General features: G+C 40.7%; 1 protein-coding gene across 1 annotated transcript in view; it reads right to left on the bottom strand.

The window, feature by feature from the left end:
* The window catches only part of taok3a (TAO kinase 3a), a 64,590-nt gene that overhangs the window by 38,701 nt on the left and 10,196 nt on the right, over positions 1-15,693 (bottom strand). Inside the window, exon 2 of the mRNA XM_070903668.1 lies at positions 1,468-1,597. The gene's annotated coding sequence lies outside the window, so the exon portion shown is untranslated. The remainder of the gene's footprint in view (positions 1-1,467; positions 1,598-15,693) is intronic.

Here is a 15,693-nt window from a genome sequence, read left to right as displayed (position 1 = left end):
TGGAGAGTACTGCATGCGTGTGTGTGTGTGTGTGTGTGTGTGTGTGTGTGAGAGAGATGTGTACATGCCTGTGCGTGCATGACTCCTGCATGACATTAAATGGGTCAACGTGGTCATGAATGCAATAGAAGCCTATTTAAATGCACAATATTCTGGGTTGTATGGTGATGATGCCAATTTAAAGGGCCAAATGTGACAGGGTTGTTTCTTATCAATGGGAAATCTGAAGTGGCTGTTCCTCCTGGGCCATGCATGGATAGGGTATAGGTATCCATGCATGCACATACACACACACTCATACACACATATATGTGCATCGTATGTAATATGATGTGTCTGAAGCATTCATCATCATTATGTCAAGTTTGAGTATTTTGATGAACAGTATCCGCACCCACAATTTGTGCAGGATTTGTGAAGAGAGTAAAACAGAGACTATATATATATTTGATATACACAGTAAAACTTTCCATTACTTTGAGCAGTTCAGTATTACACTGTGCATTCGTACAGGGTGACACTCATAGGTGGTTTCATGTTTTTCTTAGCGTTAACAATAACCAACATTCTGTATGCAAATGCCATTGTTTTATTATTATGATTTTTTGTTGTTGTCACTTATTTTATAGGTTTTAATTTCTATCATTTTAAAATGTGCATTATTTTTTTAGTTGCTGCACCTGAAGTGAGAGTGATGTGTAGCTGCAAAATCCAAATGGAAAGTTAACATGAGCGATCAAACACGTCTAAGCTGAATACTGTCAAAAACAAAACTGAGCTAAAAGGCTTCTGGTTTAAAGTAAGCAACAATTTCGTTTTTGCATGCTGTCCAAAAGCAACCTCAAATATATATGTTGCAGCAATCCCCACACACAGGAATTCACATGTGCATACACACACACACACACACACACACACACACACAGAGACAACTTGAGAAATCCATGGTATTGTATAGGCCAGAGAAACTTTGCCTCCTTGCAGACTCAGCTTTAATTCAGTGTGACAGAGGGTTAGCGGTTATGTACATCAGAGAGCCGGCAGGGAAGCAAGCTTTCATTACAAGGAAAACAAGACCCAGTTTACAGTCGGATGATGCCTGCACGGGCTGCCCAACTGCAACATGAAAGGGCTTTTGACACACACACACACACACACACACACACACACACACACACACACACACAAATACCTTTACTGTACAGAGTGAAAAAAGAGTGAAACAGAATGAACTGCCGGGTGACCTCAATGAGACAAGCGTGAGTTTGTCTGTTGGATGCTTGCAACAATAAATCACGTGTAGCCTGTCAAATATTTTGCTTCATTCACTAATTTGCATGCCGGAAGTTGCAATACAGTTAAAGACATTGGTTAAAAAAAACAAACACAATGATAAAAAAAGAACAGCCCTGATATAGAAAAATAATCGACCAGACAGCGTCAGAGAGTCCAATGTGTATAACCTACCTGTAGGAAATGTGTAGAGCGTGTGTCAAACTAGCCTTTGTCTCCCTCTTTGTCTCCCTTTCGCTCTCCTTAGTTTACATCCAGAGTTGACTTCTTGCCGACTTTCCTCATGACTGGAATAATACTGTACCTGAGGTAAGAGAGAGGAAGAAACAAAAGAGGGGTTAGATGGCTGGATTGAGATTAAAACTGTACATTTAAAGAAAGAAACTTGTGATAATGTGACTAGAGCTGAAGTGATAAGTGGGTTAGTCGATTAAAAGAACATAAATCGGCTTTTTATTTTAGCAAAATTGCCCAAAATTTACTGGTTCTAACTTCTTAAATGTAGAAATGCTGGTTTTCTTAGTCTTCTCCGATAGTAAATACCTGTGGGCTTTGGACAAAACAAGCTATTTGAACCTTGGGGATAAATGAGATCGGCATTACTCACTTTATACACCAAACAAGTATTAGATTAATTGAGTAAATTATCAACAGCTTGATCTATAATGAAAATCATCATTAGTTGCTAAATGTGACTATTATATGACACCCTCTATTTTTAAATATGGGTCTATTACTTTGGTCTTTTTGACACTGATAATGATCTGATACACTTTATGCAACTTCTGCAAAAAAATGCCACAATAAAATAAATTGCATTTTTACTGAAATATTGCCAAACCCAAGACCATTACTGCAAAGACAAGCATCTGCACAGCAATTTATACATTTTATAACACGTGCCACGGAGTCAAACTTTATGAGAGATTTTCAGGATTGCTTTACAGCACAAAGGGTCATAAAACACGTGAGGAGCAAGAGGAAGGCGATGTTCTTCCAGTACAAACAGGGCAAAAGCTTTCAAATGTCCTCATAATAGCAGATGGTGGAATGACTCAACAGCCAATGAAAATCTCCTTAATGACTGTCAGTTATTATCCTCTCAACAACTCCAGGATCCACAGCGATGATCCCTTCTTTTATCAGCTTCAGGAAAGACGACAATGTAAGGATGTGATATGAGGAAGAGTGGTCTCAGTTCTCAGAAGTATTGCCACTAACAGAATCACCAGTATAAGAGAATAGCTGTCAGTTATCTCAGTCAGATGGTAATAATATACTGTACATGGTGCTGATGTCTTAAAATGCTGCGAGTATCACTTTATTTGGTGTATGATAGTAAAGATCCAGGAACTACCTTCATGTTAATTGATTTTCCACACCTGTTTGTCCATATTCATTGCCACAGGAAGCCCAATGTCTATCCTAGAATACATTGGGCAGATGGTATGTCAAACTAAATGTCTTGGCATTTTATACAAGGGAAGTGCCTCCTGTTTGCAGCTGAACACATCCTCTTTCTTCCCCTTTCAAATACATGAGTTCAAGGACACTACACACGGTGCTGTGGACAAACACAAGGTTTTACATGCACACACCTACAAGCAAGCGCAAATTCAATATTTTGCTTTCTCCCACACGTACAACCACACATACACAGTATACCCACACATACACATCAAATCTGAGCGAGTTGTTCTGACAGCAGAGCGCCGTCAGCTACTGGACTGTGTTTCGTTTTGACAAGCAGGTGGTGCAGCATCCACAGCATCACCAGTGAACACAACCTGTCCCTGAACTATACACATCGTCATTGACAAGACCAGCACACAATAAAACCAACTGTGGTCCACAAGCAGCCTGATGATCAGGAAGTAACGTAGATCTATTATTCAGTATATGAATGACTCTGTGACCTGCGCTTTGAGACACTTAATTCCTGTGTGGAATCAAACTGGAACATTCCCTTTCTTCTACTTATTTTTTTTCCAGCTCATCTTATTGGTTTCACCCTCCTCAACCTCCTCCTCTCTCTTTTTGATCGGGTTGATTGGGTGCTCAGAGGAACCGCATTCAATAATAAAAGAAGAAGAGAGGATGGAGGGATGAGAGAAGAAGGATAAAAATGTATTGTGCCCCTTCTGAGTGTCCCTGAATGATTTATAACACAAACTGACGCTTGCATGAGCCTCTGGGGAAGTTGTGGCTGCACTTCTCCTCCTCCTCGTTCACTCCACCCTGCTTGGCATTTGTGAGCAACCAACAAGAGAAAGATATAGATAGATAGAGAGAAAGATTGAGGAAAAAGTGTAAGGGTTTACTCAAGTCCATCTTCAAGAGGCCTTCAAATGTATCTCATTTCAAAGATTCGATCTGAACATAAACTACTTTCCGGGGTGCAACTAACAATTATTTTCTTTCTCAATTATTCTTAAATTATCATCAGCAATTAGTCGATCAATTGTTCAGATTATCAAAACTTGTTACCCATTCATTTTCTGTCAATTGACAAATGAGTTGGGGCGCCTTGTAGCTCACTTGGTAGAATAGGCGTTCCATGTACAAAGGCTGGGTTCGATTCCAGCCCGGGGCCCTTGCATGTCACCCCCTCTATATCCCACCTTTCCTCTCTGTATCTCTGTCAATTAAAAGCAAAAATAATGACTAATCAGTTAATCAACTAATGGTTGCAGCTCTAGAGTAAAAAACACTAAATCTGGATTTTAGTGGAATGTCAAAAGAAAAGTATTTTTCATTTCATAGAAGTCTAAACACACCACATACCTTGTAGTATGTTAATATGTATTTTAAGTTCAGTACAGAAAAAAAAGGTATAACTGAGAAAAATTATGCTTTTCTTCAGCTGAGCAGAAGGATTTTCAGTCGCTAAACAACACTGTTGCTAATGGACAGATGTAGGTCAATTACTGCTAAATATTTACATTTGGCCAAATAATTATTTATAATTAATTATAAGGAATTACAACGCTGTTTAATAAATCTGTTTTGTAAATACTGTATATGAGCATATTTGCTGGGAGTGGGGCCACAGCAGACAGAAAGGTAGCATTAAATAAATAAAAAGAGGTCAACTTGGTTGTCTGGTGGCCTCATGGTTAAAACACATTCTATATATACTGCCATTTCAATATCAGCTAATTGTCCCTGTGACCATGAACTCAATGTGTGAGTGTTGTGTTTGAGGAAACGACCGAGTTACAAAAGGTCAGGGGGCCAGCTGAGGCATGGCATGAAAAAATCTGTTAAAAACACAGAAAAGGCGAGAGAAAAAGCTGAGAAAGAGGCACAGGGGATGTGATGGTGTCATAAATAGTAACAACATGAAAAGAGATGAGAAAGAAAAGTAAGAAGGGAGTGAGACCCAGAAAAAGAGAATCCGAAAGAGAGCAATGGGAGTTAAAGCCAGTGATGATCCACATCCTGATTTTCCGGCCTTGCTTATATTTTAGGTTAATATTAAGCTGCTTTTCACAGACAGCTTGGTAGGACTAAAAATTAATTGGGCAGTGCTCACCACGTGCTTTACAAACTACAACCATTAGTAAAAATGGGAGAGACAGGAAAAAAAACTATGAGTGTGTGTTGTTTTGCTATCCTTCAGAGTTTCAGACCTTCAGAGTTAGCCAGATTATTGTAGTGAATTCTTACTTCTTGCAAGGCCTGTGGGGTTAAGGTCAGGCAATGTAGGCTCTAACAAATACAGTAAGATAAACATCACACCATCACTGGTATAGTAGTACCACAGGCTTTCTAACAAGGTTCATTGGTACATTGGCTAATGATAAAAATCATGATATCTAACTCCTACTTTCCGTTCCTCCTGTTACATGACACACGCTGTGATATGAATCATAAATCCTCGAGTCACAAGCCGTCAATTTCCGAGGCAGAACTTGGCCAAGCAAACTGTTTTCGACAACCTTGTATTGCATTTCTGTTGTCGGGCAAAGCAATCCAATAGACCAGCTTTCAGAGGGACTGGCCAAACAATTCATCAAGTTGGATGTGATATCGGGTATCAAACAAGGACTTTGGCGGGAGTTTTAGTTTCTACAGACTTCCAAGACTTCATGAAGTGTTTACAAACAAACTAGCTGCAGCAGGTACCCATGATGACATCACTTCCTGGATGATTACCTGGAATTCTGTGTAAAGGGGATGATTCCCGTTCAGCAGCCATTAAAAGTACAGTTGAGCACGTCACTTAACAGCCAGTTCTTTCAAAAAATTGCTCACTAGCCATCTGTACATTCAAAATGTTGAACTGAATGTTGACTGAATGTCAATATGAATTAATGTGCACACTTAAAGCACTAAAAACAAATATACAACTGGTTATAATACTTTATCTGTCTTTGTCTGAATTTAATCAATGATAATGAGACACTTGATGATTCCCAAATTGCCTGATGATGACTGAGGAGGGCTTTTGATGAGTCAGACTAGAGGTAGGTGTGCTTTAAATCACACGTCCCATTGTGAAATACTGCTTTAAATAAAGCTGAGACAACCAAATGTGAGGCGATTTCCACAATACGTGAAATTCTCCCAGGATGAAAATAAACTAATCCACTGAGATAGAAAGAAACTAAACATTATGTCCTGATTATCCTGCCAGGACGGCATGGTGTGGATTTTTATAGCAGTGACTCATTTTCACAGAGGGAAGAATACACACACACACACACACACACTCTACACTCTACACTCTACACTCTACACTCTAAAGCAGGATTTGGAGACTTCGGGGCAGCTCTCATCTCAGGAGCTTAGTGACACTATTGAGATATGCATGCATACAAACACACACACGCACGCACATGCACAAGACTGTTACCTTCTCAGATTAGCTTTAAGGCTAATGCCAACATAAATGTGGGTGTTGGTGGATTGAGGGACAAATACCAGACAAATAAGTGGCCTATACACCAACTTAAAACCCTGGGCGAACTCTAAATCTGTAGTTTATTTGAAGTGAAGTCCTATTGTTGCCTAAAAGCAAAAACAGCCCAAAACCTCACAGTGGCTACTCCACTTGTGTTGTGGGTGTTTAAAAGTTGAACTTGGCACCAACAAACTTTTACGGACCTCTACTTTTCTGTCTTGCTTGGCCACTCTGGGGATGAAGTGCTCACCAGAGATGAGCGAGCCTTTCAATCCCGACTTTAACAACGGGAGAGACAAAAAACAAATCAGTGTCTTTGGTGAAGACTTTTGCGCAATGGTCTTACCCTAAACAAGTCATCAAACTGGTCAACAGTAGAAGTATGATTGATTATTGTATACTTAACAGGTAGAACAAGCATATTCACCAACATAGTGGGCATTCAGCCTGCTACGTGTCACCACATAGTGAAAATGAATAGTTAAAGGAATAGATATTTTCATAAATACTCTCATTCACTTTCTTGCTAAGAGTTAGATGAGAAGATTGACACCACTTTCGCGTCTGTACGCTAAATATAAAGCAAATATGATCCATCACTGTACACTTGACTCTATGCCCGAACAGCGATTTGGGTATTTCAAAGCAGAAACCTTTTGGAGTTTTTGGAGTTTGCAGTTAAATGCCACTAAAAGGCACACTTCCAACAATGTTAAAAGTGCACAGCGCAACAAACCTCCCTTCTATATAGCCTACATGTCAATAAAAGCAGATTAGCTTTCGGTAGCGCCAAGCCAAATCATTCACACTACTAGACTAAGCAGAGGAGTGCAGCTACTCTTTTGCCCTAAAGCTTTAGGTCAATATGAATCTTAATCTCCACATTGATGGTAAAAAGCCACTTGCAATGATGCAGACTTACATGGTATTATACAGTGGGAGTAGCACACACACACACACACACACACACACACACACACACACACACACACACACACACACACACACACACACACACACACACACACACAACAACGACACATGAAAGCCTTCACACATGAGATATATTTTCACACCACTTTTTCCTCACACATGTCCATATATGGGATTCATGTGTAAAGTGGCACCTATGCAACATTAAGCTAGCCTAGGACATATCTGAGGTGTTTGGAAGTAGCCAGGGGCTGTGAGGGACTGTCGTATGCTATGGCACTGTCAACATGCAAACTACAAACACCAGTATACCTATTGGTTTTGTCAATCACGCATACACATACAAAACATACATGCACATACAAGAAGAATGGAAATTATTTATCAATTAATCAATTAGTTGATTAACAAAATAATTTATATAATGATTATCAAAAGTAATTTTCTAAGTAAAAATTCACAGGTTCCTGCCTCTAAAATGTTTTCTATGATAGTAAATGTAATATCTTTAGGTTTAGGACTGTTGTTTGGACAAAACAAGACATTTAAAGACTTGGGCTTTTGAACTTGGATTTGGGGACATTTTATCAACCAAAAGATTCATCACTAGTGAAAATCACGAGTTGCAGCCCGTATTTATCTAATGCCATGCAAGTGAAAAAATGTTCTATATTTTACTTGAAAAGTTAAACGAACGCCTAACACGCTACTGACCTGTTTCTTTTGGGAGTCTGCAAAGGCTGCAGTTATGCTGCTTTCACACAGGGAATAATAACGTCACCCTACTCAAAATAAAAACGTCATTCTTTCAGATGGATTGCAATGGAAAACTTGTATTTATCTCAGTGCCCTGAGGATCACTAACGGTGAGAAAACAGAGCAAAATCCTTCCAGCAAAATCTAACATAAGGCATATGTTAAGCAAGCCCACACACATACGCACAGCTTTGGTCACACACACATTCTGGCACACAGAGACCATCCCTCATCCAGTGTGAAAGCTTTTTTAGAGCAATCCCATGAATCCAGAGGGGTCAGTGTGTGTGTCTGTCCCTGCAGAGTGAAGCCTGGAGTTTTCTCTATTAAAGCCATTCATCCTCTCTGGCAACTATCAGTGTTAGCGCCTTTTCAGCTGAGCTTTTTTTTTCAACCTGGTCAATAGTGTGTGTGGTCTACTGTCTTGCTTTTTCCAAACCCACACAGTCTTTCACACACACACACACACACACACACACACACACAAACAAAATCAATCTCTGCGCTGTCTTTTTCCAAACCTCTCCCCCTTAAATAAATACAAATACACACACACACACACACACATTGAATGAAACAAGCAAACACACTAAGTGCAGTGTCACAGAGCGCCGTCACCAGGCTGTTAAATTATTCATCAGTCCCTCACAGACAATTTTGCACATCAGAGAAAGTGAGGGAGGAGGAGCAGGGGGTTACTCATGGGTACCACTAGCGGGGATTGAGTGTTATAAGGATCAACAGGTTACACACACACACACACACACACACACACACACACACACACACAGAACAGGATAGAGAGCTAAAGAGCAGGAGAGCAACACCTTCTGCTACAGAAGCTGCAATTTAACCAAAACAGGTAATCAGATGCTACTTCACTTTCAAAGTGAGATGGCTACATATCCTTTTACTTGACGTATCCTGTAATCCACTATAACCACCAACTTGATTGCTATTGCCCTTAAACTGTTTATAGGGTGGTAGATTAATTGTAAGCAGGGTGGTCTGGATGACGGGAACTGGGAAAACAGGGAAGAAAGGATGGGATGCCCCTGATTAACCACCTAGACAAAGCTCAATAAACAGGCTCTAAAAATAAAATGAAATAGTTGCTTCCTATTTCTTGTTGTTAAATCAGATCCTTTATTCTAAACACAGCTGTTTTTTGACACAAGACTTTCTGTTTTAAACATATCAAAAAGTATCATTTAGGAACTGGTATGGGTACCAGTATCAAAACAAAACATTTGAATCATACCCAAACCTAAAAACAGTTTGGTTATATCTTCATCACTCTACTTTGCGAGCACATTTTGCTGCATCATGACAGCTCCCGATGCACCATGTGTCTTTCGTGACATGCCTGCAGTAAAACACATGTCCAAATGTGGGAGTTTGAAGTTTATGTAATTTCTTTTCTCTCGGGAAATCATTTTGGTCTAACTCTATTTTTGAAAACCCTTGTAGGCCCTGCACAGTACCAGTTCATTACTTTAAAAGCACGACTCCACCAGCGCCACCTCCTCTAAGCTGACTCACTGAACAAACACCAACATGCACACGTGTTGGATTTTATGCAAATGATGGCCGAAATCTGTTCAATTAATCTGAAGTGATTTGCATTAACTAATCATTGTCCTCAGGAGAATTTGAAGTAAATAAATAAAAACCTAAAATGACACTTGAATCACCGCGGGGCTCACACTAACACTGTGTCTATACAGAAGGCGTAGCGTGAGCAGCACGTTAGCACAGCAGCAGCCTCAGTCCTCTGTTTGTGTCTACACAGGATGCGTTCAGGGTCAGTATTGAGTGTAGGTCACCTGCATTTTGGAAGCGCTCACTACTACTACATTACTGTGGATATACGCGTATAACAGAGGCCCTGTGTAGACAGCTGGATTGATTGTGCGTGAGACGGACGACTAGAAAACACCTCCTGTATCGACACACCGTAACCTAGACCTTCTCTTTCCAACTTGGACAAAATCTATCCTACATTAGCCTGGCTTCTGGCTGTGGGTCAGTAAAAATATGTACAGTATCACTATGTGAAAGGGCACCTACCTGTATGAGTGCATAGGCAGTTTGTAGGACAAGAATGATGGTGTGTGTGTTATGTGCTAATAATTCATTAATAGATTAAAAATGAGAAAAAGAGATAAAGAAGACGTGAGGAGAGGATGAAAAAGAGAAAGAAAGAGAGGGAGGGAGTACATGACATAAAGGTGAGAACAGGTCGAAACTGATGAATCTCCATCTCTGCTCCTAGAGTCCATCATAATCACAGATTCACTCTCACACATGCAGATATGCAAAATGAAAACGTATCCTAGTGGTTCCCCAACTTTTTGGCCTGTAAACATTTAAAACAAAAGCAATGTCCACTTTGCAACCTTGCCTGTGACATAATTATCCTGCATTTCATATGAAAACAAGCTAAAATTAAAGAAATGTTTCGTCAATAATTTTGTGTCCCAGGAACATGTTTTTTTCTTCTTTCCTATCCAGTACATCACCTTATGACCCCTCAGATTCATCGTGTGATCTTTAGGAAGGGTCCTAAGTGCACTTTGGGAACCATAGGGTGACCATGGGTAACCAGGACACTGTATCTGTAAACAGACTTTACTGTTGTTGAGTTTATGTAATGTCACTTGTCAAAGCGTTCTGCATTTAGGTGTGCAAACTCCAGGTTACTGGTATTGTGCACGCTGGCTCACCGACATGTCTTACTGGAACACATTAATGAACGAGAGCCATCATTAACATTATTAGTAACACCTGTGCTTTTGCTGCTATGATGAGTCAAAATGTCTGTTGTAACAAAGTGCTATAAACTAGACTCCTACTGCCCATCTGAGTTGGCACAGCATAGCAAGACAGAGGATAGACAGTAAAGATCCAACAGCTGTAGTGAACTAGGTAGGGGCGATGTCCTTTGTGGGAATTGTCCAAAGCAGTTTCCGTTTTAGATAATCATTAGCACATTATTGTTCGATGTTGTCATCATGAGGAAGAATTCAAGGCCAGAGTGGAAGGTGTTTACTGAAGAATAATCTTTGCCTCTGTAGGAATGGACAGTTTTAAACTTGAAGCAAATAAGACCAGACGTAGCAGCCTATTTTCAATTCCTGTTAAGTGAGATGTAGATGTGTCCCATTTGATCAAAATGAAATTCTAGCGGCAAGTACGGACACTTTAGCCCAGGAGAGGAAGAGAAGAGGTCACTTTAAATTGAATTCAAGGAGAGTAAATACTACTGTGCTGCACACTGTTATTTTACCTTTGTTAGGCTTGTGTAACCAAGCAGGACGCTTCAGAGTCCCAGCTGAAAAAGACATTCATGGCTTCTTGATCCTTAGCTTACCGCCCAGTGCAAATAGAAGACACTAACGTCCAACATCATCTACTGCACAAAATATTGTATTATTGTTTTCATCAAGAAGTCAGAGGTCAAAAACCTCAGTGGAAACACTTCTCCCAGACAAACACGCACCCACTGTCTTTAAGACATGTAGTTTCACCTTCACATTTACTGTGGCCTGCTCAGGTGGTGATCCTGCTGACTAATGAGCCCGTATCGGGGGTTAATGACAGGATTGGGTGACTGGAGACCAGTCAATCAGAGGGTTAACAGGGTGTAATCTGTAAAGCACTGGCCCACACACAAGCCAAATTTAATCCATAACGCTGACCCGGGGTCACCGAGTACAGGGAATCTGTCAGAATCTGCATGTCTCAATACTTCATACACTGTGACAAATTATGTAGTATGTACAGTACTTGTTATAGTGTTAATAGCATCAATGTCTTTGCACCAATATTATAATGACATTCTCCGCTACAATTATTGTACTTGAAACATTAGTTGATTCTGATTGTGGAAGGAAAGCAAGGTTTGTAGCTGTGCCGGCATGAATGACAGACAAAATAGATTAACTATGATTTGCTCTTGCTGTGCCATGACTGAGGTTTTAGCCCCCACATCAACTATTCTGGTTCTTGAAAGACTCAAGACACTGGCTCAGCTGCGTAATATATACACAACCATACCATTTTTACTTCTAAACAGCTATAGACACTAATTTGTTTTTTTTTTATTGCAATGGTTGAGTGGTCATTTGAACTTCTGCATCAATGGCTGGTTCCACTTTCAGACAATAGAATGTAAAAATGAGTTTAACTCATAAACTCCTCTATACTCCGCAACTAAAGGCATGCATAATGTGTAAGGGTGGTAAGAAAAACCAAGCATTGCAACAAAGGCAAAATTTAAACTTCAGGCATTGAAGTTTTAATACTATAAGAATACTACAGGGAAAAGAAAAATAAAAACAATCTAAAAATAACGACACATAATTATTCAACTTTTAGACTCTTTTCCCACTGGGACACTTGCCCAGCTCTTGCATGCTTACACTATAACAGCATAATCAAAAATAGCACAGTCACACAAACAAAGCAAATTATTCTCTCAGCTGGGAGTATGATTGCAGGGAAATTTGATCTAAATAAAGGTTTACATGGATTTAAATTTGTGGCTGTTAAGTTTACAGAAAATATGACAAACCTGCCACCATGATTTATTCTACACTGGTAGTCTGGTCACCAATATGGGTGAGTGAAAGGCAAATCATGGGACACAGTATAGTGGGATTTTTTTACCAATAAAGGAGAATATGACTTATATAGAGGGGCTTGCATACAGAGGTTGATGGATAGATATCATTCTAGTGGCCTGAAGAAATAAAAAAGCCGTGATTACCTCCTTTCTATCTATTAACAATTCCATATTAACACCCTTACAAGACAAGACAGAAGGATTTCTGGTTCAAATATTGCCATTATAGTAGAAAAAGTCATGATCTAATTGCAACTAGCCAGTGTCCATTACTGTCTTAACTCACACATATTTCCTGTGTTTCATCACCTTTAGCAGCTAGCTAGTTTCAGTCGTTGTCAGCTTACAGTTCATGATTCCCACAAAAAAGAGAAACATCACATGTAGACTTAACCTTTGCTTTGGTGTTAATATGCATGAGTAGATTGGTTAGGTAAGAAAACGGGAAATGTAACAATAAATAATTGAACACAAGGCATAATCTGAGATTCTTTGAATAAGCAGCTTCCCCTACAGGCATTATATCCCTGTTGATTCACAAAAAAGAGAAGGAAGAGAAGAACAATTAAGGGTAAATGTCAATTAGGTTTGGTCACTGAGGTCTTGGCCTTTGGGTGACAAGTTTCTATTGACCCTAGGTATCACATAGGGCTGCTGCTGGTGCTAAACCACTGTGAATGCCAAAGACAGGCGTTTCGATAAGTGCTTGTGTTTTCATCAATGTGTGTAACACTCATTGGCCACATCCAGCCAGACTCAGCTGGGACTCGGGTGACGAGATGGGCCATATCGACTAGGCAATAACCCCGGGCCTGTTTATGATACTATCAATTCCCAGCTGTATTGATTTTCATTGCCGCCACAAAAATACTCTTCAGTTGCACACCCAAACACATGATAGCTGTGGAATCACACATGCACTCACAAAAAAATGGGGAAAAAAACAATGTGCAAGTGCACTAAAGCATAAGTGCGCACGATGACATGATTGAAGACCTACGTTTTGTGCAACTATAAACAAACACTCAGGAGCATACACACATACATGAGCTCATAAACGGTGGTACGTCAGACAGTATAGCAGTGAGAGCTATCAGTCTGGGGCTGTTTGACATCAAGGCCACATGACAGCCAAAATTGATTAACTATGATTTGCTCTCGCTGTGTCATGACTGAGGTTTTAGCCCCCACATCAACTATTCTGGCTCTTGAAAGACTCAAGAACTCTTCGCATGTGTGTTTTAGAGGAGACTCGTGCTGAAAGAGTCCTAGCTGTGTCCCTGACATCACAGTAACAAGTGCCTGTGGTCAAATGCCTACACCGGCTAGTGAGTCATCCTGCTGCTGTAGCCCCATTCTGCTTTCCCACAAGGCCATGCAAAATGCATGAGAGTACCAGAGAGTTTGAGTGTATGAGAGAAAATGTGCAAACACACACATGCCTTGCACATGTACACAGCCACACGCATACATGGAGAATGCATGTAATCATTACATGAAGTGCTATCGTCATTTAATCAGCAGTGTGCATGGACACACACAGACAGAGGGACTGGAAGTACACACCAGCTGATCTAGTTTCAGCTCCAAGTGTGTGTGTGTGTGTGTGTGTGTGTGTGTGTGTGTGTGTGTATGTATGTTTGTATGTGTATATAGGGAGGGCTGAGAGTGAAGTGCTACTCTAAAGCCCAACAGGATTTTCCAATCAAGAGCAGCAGAAAGATTAATAGAGGTCTATTGCATGCTCTGTAGTGAAAGCAGAAATTATTACAGCGAGTAGGACATGCAGCTGCCACTTCCTTGAGTTTTTTTTCATAATGAAATATTGAAAGAGACTCAAATTAACAGACAGGTTGAGCTGCCATTAGCTGGAGTGCGAGTGGCGCTCCAGTGCCATGAATGGCGAGCTACAATTGTCCTTGCACGAGTCCACCTTTCCAAGAAAGAAAGAGAGAATCAGGTTTCCGCTCTTTCTGTGATCTGGTGCAAGAGACTGAGAACAAAGATTTAGACCCCTTGCCTGAGGAAGTCTCTAAATCTTTTCAATGGCCTTCTTTCCTTAATCTGCCAACCAAGGTTTGCCGAATTCAGAGCAATACTGACTGCCCTCCAGACAAAGCCAAAGCAATGAACACGAGTTTCCTCTAAATCTCCCAGCTCAGTGAATGGATTCCATGTAAGACGCCTATGCTGGGTGGATGAGACGCCCTCTCTGACTTTCTTGAAGGCCGTGCTCGGGAGGGAAAAGGATGATGTCATGCAGTCATTCGCCGGGGCCTCACGGGATGGCCAGGGATGTTGTGATTCACGGTTATACATTTAGGGCTAGGACTCTCAGAGCTGTCAGCTTCATAATAAACTGGATAAATATGTCCTGCAACTACTAGTGTATCACAGGGAGCCATTTTCTGAAGGAGCCCGTGGCTTTTAGCTGATTGTGAAGAGAAGACCAAAAAAATGGGATATGGGTGTGGGGGTTTGTGTGTCAAAGTCTGGAAGTGGTTCCAGGCAAACACCACAAACTTTGCCTTGCTCACTGAATGCTAATATAACACAGTTCCCCCATTGTTCTCATTTGATGTGTTGAAGTGTGATGGCCAGGCCACACATTCTGCGTGAGCGTACCTCACTGAACTGCTGCATCTCACGCGCGTGTGGTGTCCATACAGACAGCATTGCTGCTGCTGCTACTCTGCCAGCCCGGTCTTTCTATACTGAGTTTGCCTTTGATGATGGTCATCAATAATAGAATGTTTCATATCATTTCATTATAAATTTAATCTTTATTTAGTTTAGACAGAAAAGGGTTCACTGTCTTTTTGCTGAGAAACACGTGTGGCATGTGGTAAAAATAGGCGATCCTCCAAACTCCAGATGACATGCGCGGCAGACGAACCTGAGGCTGCTCTAAACTGTTAACTTGGGCGGCGGAAAAAAAAGCGAGAGGTTCCGCGACGCTCACGTAGGACGTGTGGCCCGGCCGTGATAGAAGAGCCGCTGGTGTGTCAAAGTCCACACGGAAATGCTTTGATCCTCATAGTATTTGAGAAGTACCAGCAAGGTGGTGGGTAATTTGACTCATCTAACACCTAAATGAATGTGATGCACCAGGAGAAGCCCAAGCATGCAAACCTACAACCTCTCTTCCCTCCTCTGCCTTTTAAAAGAAAAGACAGAA

This window comes from Enoplosus armatus, chromosome 4 (assembly GCF_043641665.1).
Source record: "Enoplosus armatus isolate fEnoArm2 chromosome 4, fEnoArm2.hap1, whole genome shotgun sequence".
NCBI classification, from domain to species: Eukaryota; Metazoa; Chordata; class Actinopteri; order Centrarchiformes; family Enoplosidae; genus Enoplosus; species Enoplosus armatus.
The sequence above is the reverse complement of the archived record's forward strand: the minus strand, read 5'-3'. Positions and strand labels throughout refer to the sequence as shown.